Below are 8,614 nucleotides of genomic sequence, written 5' to 3' on the forward strand. Positions count from 1 at the left end.
GACCTGGGTGGAGCTAGAGAGTATAATGCTAAACAAAGTAAGCCAGCAGAGAAAGACAAATACTATATGATTTCACTCATGTGGAATTTAAGAAACAAAACAGATAAGCAAAGGGGAAAAAGTGAGTGAGAGAGAGATGGGGCGGGAAGAGGCAAAGTAAGAAATAGACATAATAATAGAGAACAATCAGGGCTACTGGGTGGCTCAGTGGTTGAGCATCTGCCTTTGGCTCCAGTCGTGATCCTGGGGTCCTGGGACTGAGTCCCCCATTGGGCTCCTTGCAGGGAGCCTGCTTCTCCCTCCTCCTGTGTCTCTGCCTCTCTGTATGTTTCTCATAAATAAATAAACAAATAAAATCTTAAAAAAAAAAAAAGAACAATCTAATGGTTACCAGAGGGGGTAGGGTGGGGGATGTGCTAAATAGTTGATAAGGATTAAGGAGTTCACTTGTCATGATGAACACAGGGTGATATATGGTACTGTTGAATTACTATATTGTACACCTGAAACTAATAAAACATTGTATGTTAACCGAAATAAAAAAAAAAAAAAAGAATTAGATGCACCCTAGAATGGAAATAGAGTATGGGTGCAAGGAATTAAAGGGACCAATTAACCTTTTGGAACTTTAAAAGTAGAAGTGGAAGGAAAGGATAGTAGATCCTCCAGAAGACAGCTAGGAAAGCTCTTGACTGACCTAGCTCTATACAATGTGAAGCTTGTTGGGATGAGCTTGCACTGTTAACATATAAAGGTCATTCTGCTTTGTAGGATCTCTTATGATGTTGGCATGTACTAGCATCAAAAGAAGCTTGAACTGGATTCTGGCAATAGAGATCATATTCCTATCTCTGCCACTAGTGTGCTATGTGACCTTGGGCAAGTTACAGCTCCTTTCTGGCCTTCATGGACTCATCAGTAACAGGAAGGGGTTGACAAAATTGTCTCAGACAAATCATCTTAAATTCTGTCCATCTTCCAAACAAACAACCAAACAAATCAATTCTGCATGTCACTATGGGTAGAAACTTGGGCCTGATAAAGTGATGGAAGAAGGATGGTAAATCTGGGAATCTAAGGTGCATTGGAGCCAGTAACTCAGATCACTATATTGTAGGAAATAAAGAACTGTTGGAAAGCAGATTACAAGGTAGTAGGGTATATTTTGTCTGGATTCTTTCTTCTCACACTTTCACCCACATGCTCAGTACACCCCAGCTGCTATGGAGGGTTGTTACTGTCCTTCTGATGGAAATTGAAGGCCTTTTTTGGTCCCCACATTTCCCACTTGCCCAGTGTACACAGTGAATGTAAGTTCAGGCTCTGGAATCAAACAGATAAAGATTTCAATCCTAGTTCTGCCAATAACTAGCTGAGTATCTTTGGCCAAGCACCTACATCTCTCTGAGCATCAATTTCCTCTTCTGAACAATGGATAATAAAAATGTGTCAAACAAGGGTAGGCTAGGTTAAGCTGTGGCAATAATCAACCCCCAAATCTCAGTGGCCTAACGAAAGTTTATTTCTCACTATTGTGGTAGGCAGCCTCTAAAATGGCTCCCAGCAAGCCCTGCCTTCTGGGAGTCATACTTTTGAAAATCCCTGCTTGTGGGTATGGGCTGGACCTAGGTTACAAAAAACTAGGATTTCAGTATTTTTTCTTCTCTCTCTCTCTCTCTCTCTCTCTTTCTCAATCCATTTGGCATGGTATCAGTGGCCTTATGGAGAGGCCCCAATGGCAAGGAACTGAGGGAGATCTCTAGCCGATAATCAGCAAGTGCTGAGGTCCTGAAGCCTATGAGTAGGTCCTGAATCCTTCCAAAAACCACATGAATGAGCTTGGAAGCCAACTGTCTGCCTGTCAAGCCTTCAGAGGAGACCACAGCTCTGTACAACATCTTGATTACAGTCTTGTGGAAAGACTTGAGGTAGACCTACCCAGTTCTGCTGCGACAAAATTCCTGATCCATGGAAATTGTGAGGTAATAAACAGTCAATTGTTACATAGCTGCATGTCCAAGAGGAGTGCTTGGCCCACTCAAGTCAGGGACTCATGCTGATAGAGGCTCCATCTCAATTACCTCTTCCATGATCACCCTGCCAGAGGAGGAATTGCACAATGGCTCTTAACATCCCCACCCCAAGAGCAAAACATGCCACTTTTACTTGTGTTTCATTGGCCAATGAAGTCACATAGTCGCACCTAACTTCAAAAGAGGATGGAAGGAAATAAATGCGATATTTATGAATAGTCCCTATACTTCCCACAATAAAATCTGCCTTGAAGGATTTTTGTGGGAGCCGTTAAAGTGCTGTATCCAGATGCTTGCAGCTACATATCAGAGAAAACACTGTGGGAACTTAAACAAAAGTTGCAACAATCAAGGGAACTTTTTGGCTCATACTTTTTGGCAAAACGTCTAGAGGCAGGATTATTGCAAGTAAGACTGGATTCAGTAATTCAAAGATACATATGACTGATTTCTTTGACTCTCTTCTCCATATTTTGAGATGTCAGCTTCATCCTAAACCTTGCGCCCCTCGGCATTCCATAGTGATTGCCAGAAGCTATAAGCTTCCCTGATCAACGCAGCAGGAAGAGTGGTAGTAGGAGTCCTGAGCTTTCCACTAATTGGCTCAGCCTATGTCATATGCCCGACGTGTCTAGAAGGGAATAGTGACGGCATTCCCTGGGTCACTTGCTCAGATCTCCAAGTCAGTTTCCCCAGAACCACATGGATCTCCAAATAGAAGTGGAGTGTGTGGATAATGCCTACACAAGTGCCCAACATTGTTTTTTCTCAATATTATCTACTATTCCTTTCCTTTTTTTTTTTTCCATTATTATTTTTCTACTATTCCTTTAAGTCACTTCACTTGGTAAAACTATTTCAGTGAGGGGCAGATAGCTGGCTCAGTTGGTGGAATGTGCAATTCTTGATCTTGAAGTTGTGGGTTCAAGCTCCCTGTTGGGTGTAGGGATTACTTAAAAAAAATAAAATCTTGGGCGCCTAGGTGGCTCAGTGGAAGAATGTTTCCCTTTGGCTCAGGGCATGATCCTGGGGTCCTAATATTGAGTCCCACATCGAGTTCCCCACAGGGAGCCTGCTTCTCCCTCTGCCCATGTCTCTGCTTCTCTTTCTCTCTGCGTCTCATGAATAATAAAATCTTTTTAAAAAATAAAAAATAAAAATAAAAAAGCTATTTCAGGGGCACCAGGATGGCTCGATAGGTAGAGTGTCTGCCTTTGGCTCAGGTCATAATTTCAGGTTCCTGGGATCAAGCCCCCCACATCAGGTTCTCTGTTCAGTGGGAGTCTGCTTCTCCCTCCCCCTCTGCCCCTGCTCCTGCTCTCTCTCTCAAATTAATAAATACAAAAATTAATAAACACAATCTCTTTCTTAAAAAGCTATTTCAGTGATGAATTTGCAAATATCTACTGGATCTGAAAATGCTTTGCAAATTGAAAAAGCTGGCCAAATCTAAGAGATTATTTCTATTGTTATAGACAAGCAGTACTCAACTGAGACACATTAGGATCCTCCTCATTCACCATATTTTAGCCACACTGGCATTTTTTTCTTTTCCAGAAGCATGCCAAGTTTGTTTGGGTCTTAAGGTCTTTTTATACCATGTTTACTACTCTTTCTCTTGAATTCTATTCCTCTGGATCCTTTTTAACTGGCTCCTCTCATCCTTCAGACCTCAGAAATACTTCCTGACCTTCCTGTACCCAATCACCATGTGACTTCCTTTGTAACATGTATTAACTATCTGAAATTATTTTGTTCATTTGCTTGCTTATTGTCTTGCTCCTCAAAGGAAAACTCTGAGTAGGCAAGGACTTTCTGTCTTGTTCTCAGACACATCCCCAGGATCTGGCACAGGACTTGACACATATTGGCCACAAAGTAGATGTGTATTCAAAGAGAGAAGGAACAAATGATTAAATGTAGCATCTCTACCAACTGCTGTGCCATTGTTTGTTGTAAGATGTGTCTCAAGTAATTCTCAGATTTTACACATGACTAGCAAAAAAAGACACAAATTAGAATATATTCAATGTTATCCATGTAAACTTATCTGTTTCAGTCACTTCATCCTGGAGAGGAAGAGAGAAGGGTAAAATGAGTCTTAGCTGTTTTGAAATGAGTGTAATTTGTCTCATGGCTCCTCTGTGCCAATTCAGCGTGCATCAGAATTACCTGCTTATTTATCTCAGATTACAGAGCACGACCTCAGAGTTGGTGATGCAGTAAATCTAGAGTGGGGGTTCAAGAATTTGCACTTATAAGAACTTTCCAGATAGTGCTGATGCTACTGGTTGTAGAACTGCTTGGGAGACAGCTGTCACAATTTAAATAGGCAACACATTTTATTTTATTTTTTATTTATGAGAGAGAGAGAGAGAAGCAGGCTCCATGCAGGGAGCCCGACAAGGAACGATCCCGGGTCTCCAGGATCACGCCCTGGGCTGAAGGCTGCACTAAACTGCTGAGCCACCAGGGCTGCCCAAGGCAACACATTTTAAAACAGGATTTAGTACCTGTGGCTATTTTGAATTACTGTAATGCTTTACTCCTCCACAACATTTTTAGCTTTCACTAAAATCCAAGTACATCCGTAGAAGTGTATCCTTTAAGTCAAAATATCTGTGTGTTGCAAAAGATCAAAGATTCAGGACCAAATGCTGCCATAGAACATTCAGGGGCATTTCCATCTTAGAGTACAAGTGTTAAAGTCAATCATCTAAATATGTCCCAAATTCACCAATTTATTTATATCCATACTTTTAAGATACAATCATGTAGATTACTACAATGTCTTCCTAAATGGTTCTCTAAGGTCATCCATGTGAAGCCAGGCAACCTTTACTAAATGCAAATCCAATGATGCTACTTGCTTATATAAAAATTCTCATTAGTTTTCCAGTCTTTTCAAGGAAAAGTCCAGTATCTTCTTTAATATTTTATTTATTTATTCATTAAAGACACCAAGAGAGAGGCAGAGACACAGGCAGAGGGAGAAGCAGGCTCCTTGAAGGGAGCCTGATGTGGGACTCAATCCCAGGACCCGGGGATTACACCCTGAGCCAAAGGCAGACACTCAACCGCTGAGCCACCCAGGTGTCCCAAAAGTTCAGTATCTTTAACACAGCTGACTTGATGTGGTCTCTGTCTACCTTGTAGCCCTACCTCATACCACTCCCCTCCAACCATCATGAGCTCCTTTCCTTTCCTCAATGTCAGATAGCAAATTCCCTCCCGCCACAGGGTCTTACCACATGCTGTTCTCTCAGGAAAATTTTGTCCCCCTTACCTTACAAACCTCTACTCCTTCTTCAGAGCTCAGCTTGTCTCATTTCTTCAAGAAAGCCTTTCCTATTGTTCCCAGGCTAGGTCAGTTTCTTCTGTTGCATGATCCTACAGAACTTTGTTCCATTCCTTCACAGCACTACCCCTTTTTTTCAGGGTCTTTACTTATTATTTTCAGGGAAGAAGGATCACAACTGTTCTTACCAGTGTATTCCTAGCACCTAACAGCACGTTGTAAATGCTAAATAAATATATTGGATGTAATTTAAAATGTATGCTTATTTGCTCAACCCCTACTATGCACCAAGTCCTATGGTAGGCCCTTAGAGGATTCAGAGATAAGACAAATGCTTGAATTTAAGGAGGTCCATGCCAGTTAAGAGCAATGGATATGGTATGGATTTTGGAGACAATTTTCTGCAACAGAGTGGAAGTGTCTATATGAGAGAAGTGTCTATATGAAAGTGCTTTGGTTGTCAATTGGAGGAAGGACATATCAATTCCTATGTACTGTTCTAAGTGTTTTATGTGGCTGAGGTCATTGTAGGAATCTTACAGATGGGGAAAACAGGCAGAGGACTTATTGAAAGTCACACAGTGAGCAAGAGGGAGACGGATGTTGAGAGAATGAGAGGGAAGGAGAGAAAATGGTGTCCACGGATTACAGTACCTACAGCCAAGCTGCAGCCCAGCAGGGCTACAGGGCATACACCGCCCAACCAACTCAAGGATATGCACAGACCACCCAGGCATATGGGCAGCAGAGTTATGGAACCTATGGACAGCCCACTGATGTCAGCTATACCCAGGCTCAGACCACTGCGACCTATGGGCAGACCGCCTATGCAACTTCTTATGGACAGCCTCCCGCTGGTTATACTACTCCAACTGCCCCCCAGGCATACAGTCAGCCTGTCCAGGGGTACGGCACTGGTGCTTATGATACCACCACTGCTACGGTCACTACCACCCAGGCCTCCTATGCAGCTCAGTCTGCATATGGCACTCAGCCTGCTTACCCAGCCTATGGGCAGCAGCCAGCAGCCACTGCACCTGCAAGACCACAGGATGGTAACAAACCCGCTGAGACTAGTCAACCTCAATCTAGCACAGGGGGTTACAACCAGCCCAGCCTAGGATATGGACAGAGTAACTACAGTTATCCCCAGGTACCTGGGAGCTACCCCATGCAGCCAGTCACAGCACCACCATCTTATCCTCCTACCAGCTACTCCTCTACACAGCCGACTAGTTATGATCAGAGCAGTTACTCTCAGCAGAACACCTATGGGCAGCTGAGCAGCTATGGACAGCAGAGTAGCTATGGTCAACAAAGCAGCTATGGACAGCAGCCGCCCACTAGTTATCCCCCCCAAACTGGATACTACAGCCAGGCTCCAAGTCAATATAGCCAACAGAGCAGCAGCTACGGGCAGCAGAGTTCATTCCGACAGGACCACCCCAAGTAGCATGGGTGTTTATGGGCAGGAGTCTGGAAGATTTTCTGGACCAGGAGAGAACTGGAGCATGAGTGGCCCTGATAACCGGGGCAGGGGAAGAGGGGGATTTGATCTGGAGGCATGAGCAGAGGTGGGCGGGGAGGAGGACACGGTGGAATGGGCAGCACTGGAGAGCTGAGGTGGCTTCAATAAGCCTGGTGGACCCATGGATGAAGGACCAGATCTTGATCTAGGCCCACCTGTAGATCCAGATGAAGACTCTGACAACAGTGTAATTTATGTGCAAGGCTTAAATGACAATGTGACTCTAGATGATCTGGCTGACTTCTTTAAGCAGTGTGGAGTTGTTAAGATGAACAAGAGAATCGGACAACCCATGATCCATACCTACTTGGACAAGGAAATAGAAAAGCCCAAAGGTGATGCTACAGTATCCTATGAACACCCACCAACTGCTAAGGCTGCTGTGGAGTGGTTTGCTGGGAAAGATTTTCAAGGAAGCAAACTTAAGGTTTCTCTTGCTCGGAAGAAACCTCCGATGAACAGCATGCGGGGTGGTATGCCTCCCCATGAGGGCAGAGGGATGCCACCACCACTCCGTGGAGGTCCAGGGGGCCCCATGGGTCGCATGGGAGGCCGTGGAGGAGACAGAGGTGGCTTTCCGCCAAGAGGACCCCGGGGTTCCCGAGGGAACCCATCCGGAGGAGGAAATGTCCAGCTCCGAGCTGGGGACTGGCAGTGCCCCAATTCGGGGTGTGGAAACCGGAACTTCACCTGGAGAACATAATGCAACCAGTGTAAGGCCCCGAAGCCCGAAGGCTTCCTTCCACCACCCTTCCCGCCCCCGGGCGGTGACCGTGGCAGAGGCGGCCCTGGTGGCCTGCGGGGAGGAAGAGGTGGCCTCATGGACCGCGGTGGTCCCGGTGGGATGTTCAGAGGTGGCCGCGGTGGAGACAGAGGGGGCTTCCGTGGTGGCCGGGGCATGGACCGAGGTGGCTTTGGCGGAGGAAGACGAGGCGGTCCTGGTGGGCCCCCTGAACCTTTGATGGAACAGATGGGAGGAAGAAGAGGCGGGCGTGGAGGACCTGGAAAAATGGATAAAGGCGAGCACCGTCAGGGGCGCAGGGACCCGCCCTACTAGACGCAGAGACCCCGCAGGGCTGCCATGACTACCAGATTTATTTTTTAAACCAGAAAATGTTTTAAATTTATAATTCCATATTTATAATGTTGGCCACAACATTATGATTATTCCTTGTCTGTACTTTAGTATTTTTCACCATTTGTGAAGAAACATTAAAACAAGTTAAATGGTAGTGTGCCGAGTTTTTTTTCCTTCTTTTAAAGATGGTTGTTTAAAGACTAAACAATGGGAACCCCTTGTGAGCATGCTCAGTATCATTGTGGAGAACCAAGAGGGCCTCTAACTGTAACAATGTTCATGGTTGTGATTTTTTTTTAAATAAAATTCCAAATGTTTATTAAAAAAAAGAAAGAAAGAAAGAAGAAAGAAAGAAAGAAAGAAAGAAAGCCACACAGCGCTTAAGTAGTAGGGAAGGGATTTGAATCCAGGCTACCTGCCTGGCTCCAGTCTTCCTGACAGGTAAAAGCCTCATGGAAGAGGCGGCAATTAAGCCAGGCTTGAAGGATCTGGCCAGGTGGAAAACAGGACTGCCATTCCAAGCAAAATCCGGGAAATATGCGCCTAATTACAAGTTTCGTTTCTTCCTTTGCCCGGAGCCCCATTAAATAGCAGGAGGAATTTCATAAGTGCACCGAATAAAGAGAGAAGGAAAAGAAATCGAACTTCCGGCGGCGCTAAGCAGTAGAACTGTTTCC

The 8,614-nt window shown here is 44.8% G+C and overlaps 1 pseudogene; it reads left to right on the forward strand.

Annotated features, from left to right (window-relative positions):
* Positions 1–5,925: 5,925 nt before the first annotated feature.
* Positions 5,926–8,091, forward strand: LOC100684203 (annotated as a pseudogene).
* Positions 8,092–8,614: the final 523 nt, after the last annotated feature.

Source organism: Canis lupus, chromosome 5 (genome assembly GCF_011100685.1).
Source record: "Canis lupus familiaris isolate Mischka breed German Shepherd chromosome 5, alternate assembly UU_Cfam_GSD_1.0, whole genome shotgun sequence".
NCBI lineage: Eukaryota > Metazoa > Chordata > Mammalia > Carnivora > Canidae > Canis > Canis lupus.